The sequence below is a fragment of the Neodiprion pinetum genome, chromosome 3 (assembly GCF_021155775.2).
Source record: "Neodiprion pinetum isolate iyNeoPine1 chromosome 3, iyNeoPine1.2, whole genome shotgun sequence".
NCBI lineage: Eukaryota > Metazoa > Arthropoda > Insecta > Hymenoptera > Diprionidae > Neodiprion > Neodiprion pinetum.
This window is the reverse complement of record NC_060234.1, coordinates 8,178,733-8,193,327: the sequence shown is the minus strand read 5'-3', so window position 1 is coordinate 8,193,327 and position 14,595 is coordinate 8,178,733. Positions and strand designations below refer to the sequence as shown.

The following is a 14,595-nucleotide window of genomic DNA, read 5'->3' as shown; positions in this document are numbered from 1 at the left end:
ATCTTCATTTTGCCTTTAAAAATTTTTTCCTAGCTCACCCTGACACGGATCGACGGATTTGGCTGGTCCATAAAGTTCATTTATTCGCGCGGTTAATTCATCTACGGTATCGAACCGTTTGTTCTCGATCACACGTCGAGCTGCTCCCTTGATATAATTACGTATTATTCGCGCGAGACTCAAGTCGACTTGAGGCGGGAAATTCAAATCTTGATGGTAAGGTGGTACGGATGAGACGGTTGCGCCTGCACTTGTAGCAGGGTTCCTTTATCACCGAGAGACTTTTTCTGTCAAAAATCAATAAAAATATATCAAAGTTTAGTATGCTAACGTTTAGAAGTAGAGAAGTCCTGGGTTACTTGTCAGAATTCATAATGTGCATACTACCGAGTAAAATTCATATTCTTCTTTCAATGAATGAAAAAAATATATCATTACTTAATACAAAACACAGTAATATTTGAAACGCACCATGTCAATGTTAGCAACTCGACAAGCACGATTTGAACAGTGAATGTGACAGATTGAAATATTCGTTTCAAAAGACGTCACGAAGAATATCAGTTTTTAATATGGACCATACGAAAAACTATGACTCACCGCTGCAAAAAGAAAGAAGTAGAGGCAGCGAAGACTTCACAAACACACTGACACTGATACACGTTGCTAGATACATATATGTTCACAAAGACACCTTACGCAACTTTATCACACAATACACTTATAAATTAAACCGGGACCTAAACCTAATACATTTACAATATACAAATATACAATACAATTACATATCGGAATCTTTAGGAAACTTGTATATATGCTAAGTTTAGAACGACCCACCGCTTGTGAGAAAGGATTCCAAGAGTTTTTTTAATTTTATTTACATTTTCCGTTTGCGAAGAAATAAGCTACTACTGGACGGGTAATCCCAACCAAAAGTTAGTCTCAATGAGAATATTGAACATTTTGTGATGAGATAAAAATCTAACAAAAACCAATGTAGAAAGGACTTTATTTATTCCGCTTCCACTAATTAGGGTACGATTTAAATTGTATCGAATATGAAGAGATTTCGGCTTAATCCGTCTCGTGTTCTAGCTAGCAGTCGAATGCTGCCATGACCACCTTGCTCCGAGAGCATTCCTCAGTAATCCTCAGGGTTCTCCCAGTTTGTGTTCCGTAGCGTAAACAGCCGATAACCGATCCTGCATGGTTTTCGGCTAATTGTGAGCCAGTCCTCTTCCGAGAATGTAAATATTTACTTTACCAATCATAACCAAGTTGATAAGATAATTCGTTTTGAATAATGATGATGACAAAAGGTTCTTAATAAATTGTTTAAACAAAAAAATGTCTAAAAAATCTTTAGTGAATTTTTTTTTATTTCATATAAAATGATTTCATTGAATTGTATGAATACCTACGAATATTTTTGGAATTTTCGGTGATTTTGAAAAATTTGTATTCCAAAATTATCTTACGCTTGTATTTGTGAAACTATTCGTTCCATGCCTCTAAAACTTCTTCAGTGTAACGTATAACCATTCGACGAAAACCGATCGAAATTTCAGGACATCTGATCCATTTTTCAAAATTGAAAAAATTTTGGAAAACGGGTTTTTTAAAACCGCGAAAATTCAAAAAAAAATCATAGGTATTCAAAAAAATCAATGAATTCATTTTATATGGTATAAAAAAAAATTTCACTACAGATTTGTTAAACAAATTTTTGTTTAAACATTTTACTAACAACCTCTTGGCATTATTATTGCTCGAAACGCGTACTAACGCGAATTTGCGGGATATTTTCGCTACCTGATACAGATGAAGGAAAAGTCCCAAAAGTACTCGGAACAATTCACGGCCTCGTGTGTTCTCGACGAAGATTGTAACCACTCGTGGCCAATCGGGAAACATTTTGATAAGCAGCATACGAAAAATCGAGACGTCCCGTTTCAATTTCTACTATTCTTTTCAGTTTCACGGCTAGTTAATACAGACCATGTCAGTTTTTTGAATATTCGTCCAAGTTTATAACATTCACTGCACTGATTATTGAAATACTTTCGTACACAATTTATTACGAGGAATATCAATTTTTCTTACGGTCAATTCTGATATACAGTATCATAATATTTCATATCCACCATACTAAGTTTACGTATTATTTTGTCAAAGACAGCTTTGGCAATGTCAAACTTCGATATGACACTACGAATAATTACTAATTAGTTTTGCACTCTCTTCCCTACTTTCTACTGCGGGTAACAAATTAAACTTTGATATAGTTTTACCGATTTTTCATACAAAAAGTCTCTCAGTGTAATTTTCTCGGTTTCTGGATCGATAATCGATACGGGTTTGATGACTGGATTCGATTTTGTAATAACAGGGCTTGTTTTAACTTTGGGATTGTCTACTACGCGATTATGACCAAGGGTTGGTTCGTCTTCTGATAAAGATTCCGTGTCGGAGGAAGAGGAGGTGGAAATAGGTAGAAGTTTGAACGGGAAGTATTCAGCGATATTCTTTAGCTTTTTCCTAATTTTCGCGTCTTCTTTGCTAATCGTTTTGGGTGGTGTTAGGGGCTCGAACAGCTTATTTCTTTCTTTTGTTTTTTTCCCGTGTCTCCTGTGTAGTAGTAAATAGGTATGGGTATGGTTAGAATTCTGCGGTCTATCGAGATAAGGCTTCTTCACAGAGTCGGGCATTTCGCGCGGATCGTTTAGTACAATCGGCTGAATATGTTGTTCCCAAAGTTTCACTATCTTTCTGCGTTTTCCTCCGTTTCCTTTGCTTGATTTTGGGAGCATTCGTTATGGGAATAAAGGGTATTTGCCAGGGGTTTCAATTAAGGACTGGAATCTTGGTTTGACAGGGCGTTTCGTTAGGAAGGAGGAATCTCTGATTACGACACAGCAGCAAGCGAGACGAAGTAATCAGCAATTCTATAATATCTCAGTAGGTGCAATGCTAAAAAAATTTTTTTTTATACGAGTATGTGGCGTAGGTACGGTACCTCGCAAAACTTTCCAGATGTAAGATACTAGAAGCGATCACGTAAGTACAGTCAGACTCACGTCGGTAATTTGGGTCACCAATTACCGATAAAGTATTGAAATACACCGGACAACGGTTATTCTATCGCCCTAATCATACGAACCGAGGAAGGAGTAATTGTTAGATAAAAGATTTAAATTGGCTTACCTTTGGAAAGTGATCTGGTTATGATGAGTGCAGCGTAGATTGATGAGAGCGTTTAACGGAATAACTGATTTAAATATATTTGGATACTTTGATTAATTTGGATTTATTTTGTGGTTCAGATTTCAAGTCACAAACAACGGGGTTACTAGTGTTAGATTCTAAATTAATATAACAAAATGGAACGGGGAAGCTCGCTGGAGTTTAGACAGAGTAACTTCGCAGAAAATGTTCGAATGCAAAAGGCAAAAGGATTTTACGGCGAGATTGTATTGAGAACAAGATAACGAATCTGGTGGTAGAAACCAAGAGGACGATCCAATGATCGGTCGCCGTGTTTATGGTGATCGATTGCTGCGCAAAACGATCCCCCTTTCTAATTTTCCGTCGAACTACTGCGCACCTTCCCCCTTATTCTTGGAATTAAAACTAGGGTAACATCCTCGTGGCATGTTCACCCGCGATCTTTGCTCTTACCTATTACTATATTGCGAGCTTTTTATATTTGGCATAACACTGCGTTGGTGTGGTAGTGTAAGTATAGAGCCGTTGCGCCATTAGCTTCCTATCCGTGTGAGCTTTGGTGCCGGGGGCAGCAAGTCCTCCTTGGCTACCGTGCTTCCTCCCCCTTTTTCGCAGAGGTTAGGACGTGGGCCGATTTTAGCTGCTATTTCATAATATGGTTATCACAGTGTATGTGCGCTTGAGGTGACCCATGTTTCGTGGTGGTGTCATATGTCGCGGACGTTAGTGCCGTGTGCACTCTCGAGGTCACGACCCGCTGAGTTCTAGTCGTAGTTTACTTCTTAAGTATTCTCACTATCCTGTTCCTTACAAGGTCTATATATTAAAAGTATTATATCGGTTACTCATTATTTGGTTAGTTTGACAGCGGGTAAATATATAGAATTGCATATATGTTATAAATAACTACTATCATTATTCACCTTATATATCCTCAGTCAACGCCTGGAGTACAATAGTGATTATTTATGAAACATAGTTGTTATTTATGTAATATTAAGCTAATACTAGGATTGCGCTGCTGTGAATATTCTTAGGTGTTCGTGTTCTAACAATCTTAACAGAGTAAAGGTATTTAAGGATTTGATAGTTCGTAGTTTTGGAATAGGTTTACGTTTGTGCTTCCGTATAATTCTCTTCGATAGTCGTTAATTCCTATATTGATATAGATCGGCTCGAGGGGTATTGGAGCGTGCTTTTATACTTGTTGGTTGCCTGTTACTGGGTGTTGCCACGTATATAGTTTTGAGTCTATTCCTTGCTGATCGTGCAATACTCGTACATCTCTGTAATGTTAGCAGAACCATGTTGGAAAAATCGATCATTACAGGTACCATAATTAGGTGCTCTTTAGGTTCTAATTAGGCACCCTATTCAAAAATTAAGTGCTGGATTCCGTTACCGATAAAAAAGAATTTTCACTCTGAGCTGCTGATGCAATGTCATGCTGGCAGCGCATAGTTTAAAAATGCCGAATATTGGCTACGGAAAAAGTTACTTTGCGCAAGAATTTTATGCTCTTTAGATGCTAATTAGGTGCCCTATTCAAAAATTGAGTGCTCGAGTTCATTGTCTCAAGAAAAGTACTTCCACTTCGAAAAATCGTCAATTAATGGCGTTAGAAAAAAATTGATTTACTCAGGAATTGGGTGCTCTTTTTAGGTGCTCCATTTCCTATCGTCCGCAATTGATTTTTACGTACGGTAGCTGTGTCACATCCTCGATGCCCCCTGCCCCTACCGATTAGTTTTATTTTTGATTACCTTTCAATTTATCATTGAATACATTTATATTTTCTATTTTTTTTATTTGAGTCTCCGTACGCATTGCATGCATACGGCTCTCTTTATTACTTTTTATTACTTCGGGGAATGAACACCCTAAGCTATCAATAACCTTACTGTTTCGATAATTCTTCGAGACAATCCTTACCCAAACAGACTCGTATATACAAACTCCCTAAGAGGAACCAAATGACCTAACACGTGCAACGGATAGATCCGTATGGGTCTATCTCAAGTGTCTGTTTGGGCAGTATTGTCCCGAACATAAAATAAGGGTATCTTTATTATATACAAAACACAGCACGGAAATTCGTACCCGCACGTGTGGAAAAGGCGAGATAGTTCATGATAAATTCTCATGGTACACCGTACCCGAAGTGCGGGGGTAGTCTAGACAAATGAAAAGACTCAAAATTTTATCAGGACCTCCTGATTGGTCCAGCATCCCTTAAGGATACTGGGAACCAATCAGGAAGTAGTTTAGACAACAGCACGCGAATCTTTAAAAAGCATTGCTTTTCGTCAGTCGTAAGAGAGTAGTCGTGAGAGGGCAGTCGTCAGACAGTCGTCATTCATTTTCGTCATTCAGTCTTTAACAAGAAATAATTCTCTCAGTTTTAGATAATCCAATCACATCAAGCTCTAAGTGTATTCCGTGTTCTTTTACTTAAATATAAACTTTTTTCCACCATTATATATAACTAAAACCGTGTTAACCATTTTCATAAACCTAAATTGAATAAACGAATAGTTGTGTTTTAAAACTTATATCATGAGTAAACCAATCAATTACCTTTAATGCATTCATTCAATTAATCCATCTAGTATAATTATTTATCCTTTCTTTTGAAACCCCACATGTAAAGTTGTACAGTTTACAAGCTAATAAAAGCTAAATAATCAGTCAATTAATACCGTATCCAGTCCTCGCCGAGCACGCAGAGCCGCCTCACAGAGCCCGAATCAACGGTTAACAACAAAAGGTAAGTGACCATTTTTATACCAAAGCCAGTTCAATTAAGAGGGAAAACGGTGTCAAAATTCCAGTAATTCATATCCGGGAAAATTAGTCTGAACTAAGCGTTATATTTATGGAGTGGTTTGGTCATCAACCAACCCAGCCCATAACGGCTGACGCAAAGTGTCGTCATGCTTAAGGAGCGAGTCACCCGGCTGGTGATTTTTTTCTTAGGGTGACTTTTTACAGAAAAAACTGGGGTGAAAAATATAAAATTTTTGGACAGCTTTGAGTTATTTAATTGCGAAATAATAAAGGTATCTCAATATTCATATTATTAGTTCTTTCGAGTGTCATTTGAAGCTTAAGTAAAAAGTTGCAAATCTTAAACTCAGTTTACACAAATTTCAAACGTTTATTGACAGATTAAAGTGCGTTTTAGACCAGTCATCGAAGCAGCTTCTAACTAATGATTTTTCCAAATCAGAGAACACATCTTTTTTTTGTTGAATATTTCACAAAAAATATAGCATTTCAGAATATCGTTGTGCGCCGTTGGGCTGAATCCGACGGCAAGTTATTAAATAAATTCCATTAGTGCAAAATTGTAGTCTTCTTATCAATTTAATTGAAATAATTCCGAAATCAAGGCTCTAAAGCATAAAAATGTACAAGACGTTTTTTTTTTGCTATAAAATTTCCGACAAAATGAAATTGTTTCCAAATTTTTAATTAAAAATTGGAGATGAACAATTGTTTTTTCAACTGCTTTGAAACAATACTCAGTCTAAACAGATGGTTTCGCAAATCGAAGATTGAGTGGTTCCTTCCATCCCTAATCTATTTTCAAACTCCCGTCCTCGTGCGTTTATTAGATTGTGCAAAATCGGTGTTTGAACAAAAAAATGCAATTTGTTCAATCCGAGATGCAGCATGAACGGGAACCTCCATATAGGTGCTGTTTTCTTGACGCAGATTAAAAAATTCAAATTTTCATAAACCGCTATGAAAATGAATTTTTTTTAAATTGATATTAACTTTTTTGAGTTTTTGAAATTTTTTTTTGCGAAACCGTGAATATTTCAGTTGCCTTTGGGAGTACAGAAATTTGACGGTCAGATATAAACAGAGCTCGGAGTCCCGCTTATTTTAGGAACAATTGAAAGATTATACATTGCGTGACCTTTGCTCACGTCAGTGTCAAAATTTCCAGGTTTTTTCTGCAACGGGTATTTAACCCATTACGATGAAGTTTGAACGGATGGAAAGATAAGTTTAAGTACTTCAACCGTATTTCTTATCAAAAATAGGAAAGAATGATTTCTAGGAGATAAAAAACGAAAACGTCAACGGAACTTGGCGCCTCCGCGCGCTTAAAAACGAATCGGCTGTAAAAAATAGACTTTTCTCGGGAACTACGACATCTTTTGTACCCAAAGCAAGGAATTCCGACAAATTTTTGCGTAAAAAATATCATTTTCTTTGGTCCGAAAAATAATGTCCACAACAATTTTAGATGTCACGTATATAAACAATGATTTCTTGGAGATAATAATTTCATAGAAGTAGGCATCATTTTTATTGGTGTTTACTAGGATGTTTCAAAATTACATTTAAATAAATAAATAAAAGGGTTTTTGTAAACAAAAACAGTAAAAAATCGTATTAGATAGGTTTTGAATCTAGGTTATCGACTTTCTTCTCTCAGAAAAGTCCATAAGGGCCTAAAAGGATTATTTGATGTACGTCACACAGAAAATACTGATGTGAAAGGATGGTGATAATAAAAAAAAAATTTTGTTGTAAATATTCTGATCCAGAATGAAGAAGAATGTTTTTCACAGTAATTTATAGAAGTAAGCGTTTTACCGACCGTTTTAAAGTGTACTTTTCCGGAAAATGAACGGAACAGTAATTTATTCAAAGCTCTGAAATTTTCTTTAAAAATAAGAATAATCGCTATGAAAACGAAGCATGTTGTAAATGACAATTTTAGGACGTCGAACCAAGCCCAAGCATTCGTTTGTTATAAGAATTTCTTATAAAGCGTCAGCAAGTATTGATCCGTCGAAAACATTATAATGTAACGTAAATTTAAAAATTCTTATCGAAACACCATATATTTCACTTTGTTTAAATCATTTTCAATCAAACGTATGTTCAAATTTTTTGCCAAATTTTCTATCTTATTCGAAAGAATCGAAAATCCTATTCAAGCTTTTATGACGAAAGTTAAGAGTAACCCATGAACTAACAACTCTGCAGTATTAAAAAGTTGATGCAAGAGAATCCATTGCAATGGTTAATTTCGTGTCTCGAGGTAAACGAAGATTAACTCTACAGCTGATAATTCACAAAAAACACATTGTATATAAAGATATTATATTCCAGCATGACTGTTCCATCTTCGTTTCTCGTAAATAGTCTGAAGTAATTCTCATCACTATTACTGTATCACATGGGGCCATCCATAAATTAAGTAACGCACTTTTTGGCCGATTTTGACCCCCTCCCCACTTGTAACGCTCTGTAACGCTAAGCGTATGTCAATAATAACAATACAATAAATATAATTCTAGTTTCAAGTAGAAACTGGGTATTTAGGTAGGTACTATATAATAAAAATACGCACAAATATTTGAACTTGGTTTCATCCATATTTGTTGAAAAACAAGTATGGCGACCATAGAAGATGTGAAAAACAAATCAAAACTTGATTGAAAATTTGTAGGTCGGATTTGCGTACAGGATTTGCTGGAATACTTGAAATGTTTTTTATTTTTCATTCGCTTTATGTTACGTGAAACAAACCAAATATTTTGTAGCTCGGAATTACCACGATCTTTATATCGCATGATAAGCGTGATATTATAGTAATTTTTTCCCGTCATAGCAGAAGATTTAGTTACCTGAAAGTTGTGTTTTAAATTAGTCTATAATTGGTACATTTTTCCGTGATATAAACAAAAATATTGAATCTTATGTTCGTTGATTATAAAATTCTAATGAGATTCTTGGGTCAAGGTTCATTTTATTCCATCGTTCACTTATACTTTGTTATAGTGAGAAGGTGTGCAGGAAAGTCCGGCGGGATTTATCTCAGAATGTGAGAGTGGAAAAAGCAGTGGTTGGAAAAATAGAAAAATCATTTTGAAGCTAATTATCACACTTATTTCACAATGTGAAAAAATCGTATTTTTTAAATATCGCAATGAAATGGTGAATAGTCCTATTATTTAAATATAATAAATATATAATAAAATCTATTCAGAATGTAGAGAAATAGAGCACCTCTTCCTGCTTAGCGCAATTTTTGCTGGCGCCATTACTTGGCGATTTTTTTTTTAACACGGCAGTACAATGCGTTGGCAGCTGGAATTCGACATCAATTTTACACGTAAAAAAAAATGGGGCATCCGATTTTTAAGTGGCAAGCTCGATCAGCATCTGAAGCGCACCTAATTCACAACTTCAATAAACATGGTTCAGAAAGCGAAAGTCAAGGAGACAATTCATAATGATCTTCTCGGCAGAAGGAAATGTGATGAATTGAAATCAAGCTCAAAATTCTTACCGCGAAATTCGAGATTACAGCACTTTTCATATCAAAAGCCAAGGAAGGAATAAATGAAATACCCTGAAAACACGTAATCAATCTACTTATTGTTAGACTAACATTCCTCAATAATCCCGTAAAAGTTCTAGATTCCACTAACAAAATTGTGTTGCCATAGGAATCGGAACGATTAATTATTATCGAAGAGGCCCACGCATCGGTAATATAGGAGGGCACAAAGATGTAACAAAAATATATAATCCAATAAAACAAAACTGTGACCGAGAGAACCTAAAAGAAGAAATTTATCAATGGTAGTACATAACTGGCATATCTTCCACTTCGTTGCATAAAATATATTTGGATATAGTAGGGCCACTTCCAACAACGTGTCCTTTATTAACCCTAAGATGGAGTAATTTTAACGACAATCTTAACCCAAACAGGCTATGTGCACGTGCTCACCAAAAAAATTTTGTCAGATAATGGGTGGTGTCCTTTTGGTACTTCAGGTCAAGGGAAAATATATTTTATAATACCTCTCGCCACTTTAGACATTATTCTCATGCATTTTGAACGAAATCTGTTTAGAGTTAGGCAACAGTTTGTTAAAATAAACCGAAAATCCGAAAATATATTATGAAACTTTTCGTCCTTCAGGTAGGTTGTTGTTGTTTTTTTTTTTTTTTTTTTTGAAACGACGACCTCACGCTTATTACTATACATAAGACGAAGATGGAATTTCATAGGGCACCCTTTGGATATGTCGGAGTGGGCGTAACTATCACTCTGCCCTGGGCCCAGGAGGCAAGGGTAAGAAGGGCGAATAAGAAAGCTCGATATACTTTCTACGCATATGAATCTTCCTCGTTGGGCAGGATTATATTAAATTGGAAAGAACCAAACAGGAAGTTCGTTAGAAATTGGAAACTAAAGAACGGATGGTAGGAGAAGTGTTGCTCAGTTTGAATCTTGGTAGTTCAATAACAAGTTCCTTTAACAAGTCTCTTCCAGTAGAAGTTTTAAATCTTAACCTTTCAGCAAGATATACGTACTTAAAAATTCTTAGAGAACAAATCTCAAAGTGTAATGTTCGTGAATGAAATAAAGTAAGATTAGTGGTTTGAAAACTTTGTCTTTCGTCAAATAATCCCATTTTTTAATAACTACGTTTACTTTTATCTTAAATCAATTATTTTTAATTAACTTTTTTTTATTGTGTTTAATTTAAATTGTGAGTCGAATCAGTTAACACAGTTTTAATCATCACTCAATACTTTAACAGTGATTTGTTATAAACTGCGAGCCAATTATTTTCGTTACTATCGAGGCCCCACGTTGGGCGCCATTTTGTAACACGATAAAATTTCTCGCGAGGGTTAAACGAAGAAATGAGACAATTGGTCACCCTACGGCGCAGTCACTAACCTGAATAATTAGACATAGAAAGAGATACGATAAGAGAAAGATATGATTGTTGGGCGCCAGACGCACATGCCTCAAAAATAGATAATTAGAGAAAAAGATAAAGGTAAAGATAGAGATAAAGATACTAGGCAAAGGTAAGGTCAGGTTCTACGACGGTTTTGCACAGCTTGCTCAGTATAGGCAAGATAATGGTAGAGGGGAGGGGTCGAATCCAATAGACAAAATAAGAAACAGGTGAAGCAAAAATAGTATCGAATATATTGATTAAGAAGCGATAAATTTTAATAACAAGCAAACAACTGCAGAGATTGAGATACCATTAAAATAGATGCGATAATTAACAATCTTTACAGCCAGAGAAAAGTTAAGCGAGAGATTTAACAAATAACGGAACGTTTTCCGAATAAGCGGGAAATAGGCGTAAGCTCGCGATACTATGATTCGAGGTAATAACTAATACGGTTTTCTAATGAGTATGCAGAACAGAAGAAGATATACGGTACTTAAATTAAGCATTAAGCAAGTAAACCATAAAATATGAGAAGCGATAATAAAACACATGCGAAATACAGAAATTGCAATAGTTATCACATTACCAGAATTATCAGAAATATGCAGAGACAAGGAATTATGAATTACAAGGTAAATTCAAGGCAACAGGTCAAGTAGAAAATTATTATAAAATATAGGTACTAACAGATAATACGTAGTCTCTAGTTTGCGGTAAGTGCGAGAGAAAGAGAGATAATATTCGGTACGATAAAAGGTAATTTAAGATAAGACAAACAATATTCAAGATACTCAATATGCAACGTACGGCAAACCAAAGAGGCTACGGACAACTACGATCAGCGATATTAGCGAAGAAAATAATGAAAAAGATGTTATGCGATACGGCGCAATACTCCAATGTGAAGTGAACGACGAGCGGGACCGCGCAGCGATGTAGGATCGCTCCCGCGGTACACTCACTAAGATACGATAATCAACGGTAATAGGTAAAGAGACAGATATGAGCTAATCAGAGAAAATATAGCGGAATAGCAATGCTCAATAGCTAAGATAACAATTGATCATTTAACAGAACGCGCTGCTATACAGCGATATTAGACATTTAGATATTCTAGAAGAGAAAGATAACAAAATAAAGCAATAGTCACTAACAATGCGTAAGTAATAGTTAACCAGTCGCGAGGCTACTTGCAATAAGAGAAAGGGACAAGATAAGAGATAAGAGAGAATAAGGTACGAGCCCAGGTGGCTCAAGCAGACCAACTGCAAGATAAAGAGAAAGAGAGATAAAGGTAAAGGTACGATATATTGCAAGTAATCTCGTGGCTTCACAAAATAGAAAAGGAACCTCACTTACGTAAAAGAAGATCTAACAGGTGCTAGAGAATGCGATACGATAGCGGTACGACGACTTGCGTAGCGATAACAAGAACACGTTTGCAATTAACGAAAGCTGAAGGTAGAGTTAACAAAAGCACATCTGCTATTAACGAAACTGAAAGTAGAGTTAACGAAAAGCACGTCTGCTATTAGCGATAACTGAACGTAGAGTGTCGAGACGAGCGATGATCCTGATCCTCGTCGCGCTGCTGTCACGTGATTTTTCCTCAAATTTGCGGTATTCTAATTGGTCAGCAGGTCGCGTAGGTCTGGTCTACGGATAGGCGGCGATAATCCCTCGCCGCTAGTTTTTCTTCTTCCGCGACGACAGGTATCGAGGTATCGGGACGTCGGAAGGTGGACGGAGATGTTTTCCCTCAGCTGTGCGGTATCGTTGGTGAGAGGGGAGGTCGTACTGCCCATGTGTTGCGATATTGAGGTGTGCGGCAATAGTACGTCACCGGTCCTTTGGACTTGCGATCGACTGTAACTCACTCCTTGCTTTACTGGTACTCCCCGTTGTAGCTATTTCGTCGGCGCTGCATCCCGGCCCTCGCTCATTGAAGCCCTCATGCCGGAACGATCTGGTGGTGATGGCCCTCAACCCGGATCCCCACACTAGATCCACCAGATCCACGTGGTCAGCATATCATTAGCCTATTCCACGCCGCAGTCCTTCGATAGGACGGTTCGTGAAGAGAAAACCGTCCTCTATTTGATAGACAACGACTTAGTAGGTGTTAGGGTCGGTTCAGCTCCAGGCTTATAAGTATCGTCGACGGGAGGCTTTGTTGTGTTTTTGACGCACAGCCCTGTACGCCGCCTGACGATGCATCCGAGCGGTAGAAGCATTCGTTCGTGGTTCGGCTCCTGGCCGATAAGTCTTAAATAGTCGGAGGTACTGTTTGTGCATCACGCACGACCCTGTTCGACAACTAGATAGGCATCCATCGGGAGTGGTTTCAGCGGTATTCGTTCGTCTGTAGTCGGTGGTGGTCGATGTTGAGCTGGTACGTGACCCCTGTTAGGCAGTGTCCAGGTATCTTGACGCGAAGGTCTCGTAGATGTTTCTCGTAGAGCATTACAGAATTAGAAAATGAGATGAAATTAGCTTAATAAAGAGAATTCAACTTAAAGATAATTAGTCGTTCATTTTTGGAGTATTGGCCTCAGACGTGCTTTCGTTATTTTTAACGATATTTGTACCTAGGGGAGTGCGATAGTTAAACAAAGTGACGGGGTACGAAATACCATGTCACAAAACATAGGTAGTTCATCTCATATTCAGTCGCCGCTGATCACGCAGAGCCGCGCACAGCCCGAAATATTAAAGTAAGTGACAAACTTTATTCCATAAATTCATTCCCACTCGGAATAAATAGTAAATTCGAAAATTTTCAAGAGAGGAAAATTCATCATTGACTTAAGGTAGGTCGTGTTTGTGGATCCCTCTCAGAACTTACAATTAGCGTTAAATTGTGTGGCGAGTTGGTTTTTCTTCACATTACCAATGCATCCAATCCATCCATCCAATCCAACACCCTAAGCAAGATAATTTGACGAAGTATTCATTAGCCGTACTCTTGAGAAAAGCAACAGCGCGGCGCAAGAAATTACTGAAACCTTCGTCGATCAAGGTCAAGCTTTCATTGGGACTCTCATTAAATTAATAACGAATTGTATTAAAAATTGAACAATTTAAGACTACAGTGTTCCACCCACAATCGAATGGATTGCTGATGGAATATTTAAAACACATAAAGATATTCTCAAAATTCCTACTCACAATATAATTTTGAATGAATTTACGAACCCAGTAACTGACCAAATTTAGTCAATTTTCAGAATGTTTCAGTAAATTTACGGTGTAGTTGTCACAAATTTTAAATTCAATTACTGATTCCAAAATTTACATGGTAATTTTTTGGACATTGCTCAAATCTGATACTGTTAGGGATATCGTATAAAATTTATATCTGCACAAGTTGAGTGGATTCCGAAGAAAATTCCGTAATTTCCAAAAACTGTTACGAAATGATTCAAATACATTACGTTCAACATTTTAGTAATCAGTTTTAGGAAATTCGAAATCAGACTAATTGCAGAGCAAAATAATAGAGATGTACATTGATTCCTTTAACCACAATATCTCATGAAATATATACAGATAAACAGGTATTTTGGAATTAAAAGTAGAATTGAAATTGTCAAATATTTCTAAGTAATATGCAGCATACAACCGGACGGATTTT

General features: G+C 36.7%; 1 pseudogene; it reads right to left on the bottom strand.

Annotated features, from left to right (window-relative positions):
* Window positions 1-203: 203 nt before the first annotated feature.
* On the bottom strand, window positions 204-8,372 carry LOC124213521 (uncharacterized; annotated as a pseudogene).
* Between the last annotated feature and the right edge of the window lie 6,223 nt (window positions 8,373-14,595).